This window comes from Macadamia integrifolia, chromosome 5 (assembly GCF_013358625.1).
Source record: "Macadamia integrifolia cultivar HAES 741 chromosome 5, SCU_Mint_v3, whole genome shotgun sequence".
In the NCBI taxonomy this organism is placed as follows: Eukaryota; Viridiplantae; Streptophyta; class Magnoliopsida; order Proteales; family Proteaceae; genus Macadamia; species Macadamia integrifolia.
Window position 1 is genome coordinate 10,516,531 of NC_056561.1, and position 5,826 is coordinate 10,522,356.

Sequence of the window (5,826 nt, forward strand, 5' to 3'; positions counted from 1 at the left end):
TGTAAGGATAATGATGAAGGTTCCTCTCCCTTGTAAGTAACCACTCTACCCCCATTTCACACCGTCCATAAGGTGTAGAACTCGAAATTAACACCATTAGATTATTTTATACGGTGAAATACCATTCTTATAATTTTATGAGAATTACACATTTACACCTCATGCTTCTTTAGCCATGAAATTTATTTTTTTCTTGGTAGACTTTAGCCATGAAATATCACTATGAACTATGAAGTTTATACAGCCATGAAATAAATGTAACATAAGTGTGGTTGCCCTTTATTTATGTATTGGAAAAGGAGTATTGTACACTTTTCCCTACTCAAGTACCTATGCAAATATCTATATATTTTCAAATCCTTTTGAGCAACAACCATCGAAAGCAGTGCAGTGTTCTAAAAGCCGGTTTATCCAATCGGTTAAGCTAGCTAGTGCCCTCGCACCGACCTCCCTATACTCTTTTTTTTTTTTTTTTTAAAGATGCATAAACTCAACTCTTTTGACTTTTTTCTCCACATTTGTTGACTTAGTCAACTATTAGTCCTCCAGCTGTTTGAAACCTTCCACCCAAATTTCTTATTATTTTATATAAATTTTATAGGAATTTTATATTAAAAGTCAAAAAAATTCTTTGACTTTAATATCCAACGAAGCAAGCCTCTTCAACCAACTAAAATTCTGTAACGGTCATGGAACTTCATGGCACAGTGGATTCACTAAAATATTTTCCTTTAAAATTAGACCACATACGTAAGGATGTGGTCTCCATCAATCTCTAGTTGGGGGGACTTTCACAAAAGTACCCCATCCTATGACCTATATGGCCCATGGGTGAAAGCTTATTACCGATGAAACTTAAAATGAATCAAATTGGAAAAGTGCCAATCACTTATCATTACTTACTTGAATTCATTTTGATTTGATCTCGTGATGCACAACACAATTGAGGAGCCAATCAAGTATCATCTACTTACTTGAATTGTAATGAAGCTTTCACTTTATATATTTAAGGACTACCCTCTCCCTTCTTTGCATTCATATCAGTTTCTCATCATTTCATCAGTTCAACATTAAGAGAGAGAGAGAGAGAGAGAGAGAGAGAGAGAGAGAGATATGTGGTCTATAGCTTTATTTTCTGTATCTCTCCTTGTAATTTACATTTCACATTGGATTTACAGATGGTATAACCCTAAGTGCAATGGTATCCTTCCACCTGGTTCAATGGATTTACCACTTATTGGGAAGACCCTTCAGTACTTCACCCCAACAGCATCAAATGACATTCAACCATTCGTCAAAAAGAGGATGGATAGGTAAACAGATCATTCATTTTTTCTCAACCCTTTTAATTCTTCTTTCTTCTTAGAGATTACATACATGATTGAAGTTGTTCTATATATATATATATATATATATATATATGACCATGCATGCTGATATGAAGCATTGTTCAAAACTAGTCTAGTTGGTAGACCTGTTGTGATATCAACTGATCCTGAAATCAACCATTTTATCTTCCAACAAGAAGGAAAGTCGTTTCAAATTTGGTAAATGGATACTTTCACTGAGATATTTGGGGAAGAAAGTCTGATTTGTGTTGGCGGTTTCATTCATAAGTACCCTAGGAACTTAATTTTGGGCATTTTTGGTGTTGAAAACCTGAAAGAAAAATTGCTTCCTGAAGTGGAACAGAAGACACACAAACATATGAAGTGGTGGTCTACCCAAGATAGCACAGAGATGAAATATGCTAGTGCAACTGTAAGTTTATATATAATTAGTTACAAAATAGAGATTTAATGCATTGGAGCTTAATTTTGATTAATTTATATATTGACTATTGCAACTTTGATTAATGTCTCAGATGATATTTGAATTAGCTGCTAAGAAGCTGATTAGTTATGATGAAGAGATCTCTTCAAAAAAGCTATTAGACAGCTTTATGACTTTCATAAGAGGTCTAATTTCCTTTCCTTTGAATGTTCCTGGTACAACCTACTACAAATGTCTACAGGTAATAAATAATAAGCACTACATATATACCTACCCTCTTGGCCTCTACTACTGAATCTTTTTTTATTATTATTATTATTTATTTATTTTTGTTAAAATGGTTCAACAGGGACAGAAAAAGGTGATGAAATTGCTGAAAGAGAAGTTAGATGAGAGGCTTGCAGCACCACAGAAGCAACATGGTGATTTCTTTGATGTCATCATTAAGGAGTTAAAGAAAGAAGGGAGCATCCTTAATGAAAGGCTTGCTCTACATTTACTGTTTTCCCTTCTATTTGCTAGTTATGAGACAACATCTGAGGTTATAGCATTTGGTATGAAGATGCTTGAAGAACACCCACAAGTCCTAGAAGAATTAACGAAAAGATATAGAGTTATTAAGCGCATAGATTATGATATTTGTTTTTGGATAAAGTTTTCCTCCACCGAGTGGGATGGTTCACAAGGGTTTACAAAAACCGTGATAGGGTTTTAGTATGTTCCCCAAAATACCCTCCTGATACCCTCCCCAAACCTCTATCTATCCATTGGTTTTTTTCTTTTAATGCCTAAGTGATTGGCGGGTTTCTAAATTATACATGATTGTGTTCCAGAAAGAACACGAGGAGATTATAAAAAGGCTAAAAAATAAAGACAGCGGAGTCACATGGAAAGAATATAAATCTATGACATTTACATTCATGGTGGGTTGCAGAGTATTATTCCAGTTGAAACATCAGCTTAAATTTATTTTTATTGTATGGCTATAGTATAATGAACCCTTCTTTCTCTCTCTCCCTCTCTCTCTCTCTCTCTCTCTTTTTGTGGGAAGCAGGTCATCAATGAAATGGTCAGGCTTTCAAATATTGTCCCAGGGATTTTCAGAAAAGTAATTGATGTAGAGATAAAAGGCAAGTTCAAAATCTATAATAAGAATGATTTACCTCTATGGGATTCCTTGTCTCTCTTTCACTTCTAGTTCACTTCTTATGCAAATTGAAAATTGTGCAGGATACATAATTCCAGCAGGCTGGGCAGTTGTGGTCTGTCCCACAGCTATTCATCTGAACCCAAGAAAGTATGATGATCCCCTTGCCTTCAATCCATGGCGATGGGAGGTATAGCTCACTGTTTTAATTTATTTTGGCATTTTGAAGCAAATGAACTGATGTTATTTATTTCACAATCAATATTTATTAACATTTCATGTTAAAACACAGCATATGGAAGCAAATGCTAGGTCCAATTTCATAGCTTTTGGTGGTGGTCCAAGATTTTGTGTTGGAGCAGAATTTGCCAAGTTGCAGATAGCCATGTTTCTTCGTTACTTGGTCACAGGTTACAGGTAACATACTGAGCAAGCTTTTTGTTACAGGTGCATATTTTAAAGGGTATCCATGTTTCAAGTTAGTAAATCTTTCAAATTGTTATTTATGTATTATTAAACCCAGAACTCAAAGACCCCAACAATTCTTGAAAATTTTATTGATCAATAAAAACTTGAAGAAATATAAGGGTGAGGATAGGCCATTGATTTGTGGAGATTTTTCCTTGTTTTCTCATTATTTTTGTTCTTGTTCTTTCTCCACTGTTGAGCATATTTTATTCACAAAATTTTTTTTCCCTTACAGCCCAGGCTAATGAGCCTCAAATAAAATCTAGAAACATAATCATCAAATCAGACAACAAAGATTTAATCAGTTTTCTCATTGTTGTGTGCGAGAACCTTCCTATTTCGGTCATCCCTATCCTTCAAAACATCAAGCATGTGGCATGGTAATTTTTTTTGGTCAATAAGAAATTCATTACCTAAGAGGAAAATGAAAAAAATACATCAGGTCCCAAAGGGGAGAGAAAATCTAAGGACAATCCCTCAAGAGACAAGAGAGGGAGTCCGAAGTAAAGCGGGGGAGAATGACGTGGTACTTAGAGCCTTGCATTTTTATTTTTGTTCCAATAGAGCTAAATAGTTTACCTAACTCTCTTACCACGGAAGGCCAGTTTGTGACATGTAGGTCTATTGGCCTTAATCCATTCTGTCGATTTTGGAAGTTTGTAACTCCGAATTCAAGCATTTTACTTCTAAAAATACCTTCATGGAAACATGATAATTGTTAGAAAACCATGGCCATACAAAACAAGTTTCTTGGACAAGATTGATTAGTTGTAGCTTATTAAGTTAGAGAGTTCTATTTTATTTTTATTTTACCCCCTAGTAGTCCCTCATTTTTTATTTTTTTCTAATGACGGGTGTTTAGGCCTTTGGCTTGATTAGTCTCGCGGGTTCATACTGACCCCACAACTGCATGGATCAGGTCATATCGGGATTAAATAATAACCATTCAACTTTCATTGGAAATAATAAAAAACACTAAACACCCTCGCATGAGTGACCCCATGGAGGTTAGAGTAGAACTCAAAACCATACGCTTCTTGAGGCGACCCTAAATAATCCCTCATCAAAGCTAGAAGAAACTTAAAATATCATGGAAGCCCTAATATTTTATTATGTCTATGGACTAATTATTTGAAGAGTTGCTCCAACAATCTTGCTGCACATGAGGGGCAAACAATGTCTTCTAGGGAAAAGTGCTAGTAACGTGCCTATACTGCTTTCCATTGATAACAAGTTTTCCATTAATCCACCCACCTCTCTCTCTCAGTCTCTCTCTCTTTTTTTGTTCATTAATTTTTTTTTTCTTAGTGCAATATTTTCAAAATGCAATTGTATGACACTATAAACAAAGAGTCTAATCATTTTAAATTTTGATTGTTTGGTGGAAGACAATCAAAGGAGGTCATTCCATTAGATGTCCAGGCTTAACATTTCCAAATGGTATATACTGCAAAATATCAGAAAAGGAGAAGTCAAGCAGCAGTTCTCAAGGGTGAGACATAGCTCAAGCTTCTGTCCATGGCCCTGAACCCAAACTGATCTAATCACTATCTTGAGTTTCTTGTCATGTTTCTTTTCAAGATAGAATAGGTCTATTTAGTTTGCTTTTAAAATCACTGTTTTAGAAGGTCTTTGTGTTTTGTTGTAAGTTACAACAGTCCTATTAAGATAAGCTTCTCTCTGACAGTCCAACTCTTTTGAGCTACATGGATGGCTCATCAAGTCAAACTGATTGTGGGATGGGAAGCACAATTAGCCATTGTAAAGTTCTAGGTTCTAATGTTCTATATATTGTCTGCCCTATAATTATGGGCTTTTTTAAATGGTGGAACACAGAAGTTGCCCTAAAGTTGTTAAAAATGAACTTTCCACCAACTTGCAAAGCTTTATATCACAATGAGTGTAAATCCGACAAAATTTAAATGCCAAAGGAGGAGTTGTCTGCTTTTGGCAAATATTTGGACCATCAGTAGACCCATCTCTAGGTGGGGGCTAACTAGATGACCTTTGCCCTTAAATATAGTGCTAGTTGGGGACATGTACTTCACATGTGGCAAAATAATATTTCAAAATGTTTTATGAGTAAGGGTTTCCTGAGCCTAAGGCCCATCCTACACCATGGCACATTGTGAATTTTAAGAAAATATAATTAAACAATACATATGTATCTTTTCTTACTATAAGTTAGCAAGGGTATATATAAATGAATTTATAAAAAAATTACACAAGATGGAGGACTCACTTACCCACCTATTCCTCTGTCTAATAGTTTCTTCTATCTACAATATTCAAAAGGCGATTCGTTTCCTTCAATATTGCCATTAGCAGAGAAAAATATATATACCATTCTATAAATTCTAATAATTTCTAAACAACTAGTGGAGTATGAACCTGGACTGATTTAGAGAATCCTATATTAGAACATGACAAATAAATAG

The 5,826-nt window shown here is 34.9% G+C and overlaps 1 pseudogene; it reads left to right on the top strand.

Annotated features, from left to right (window-relative positions):
• Positions 1-1,113: 1,113 nt before the first annotated feature.
• LOC122080304 lies at positions 1,114-5,424 on the top strand (annotated as a pseudogene).
• Positions 5,425-5,826: the final 402 nt, after the last annotated feature.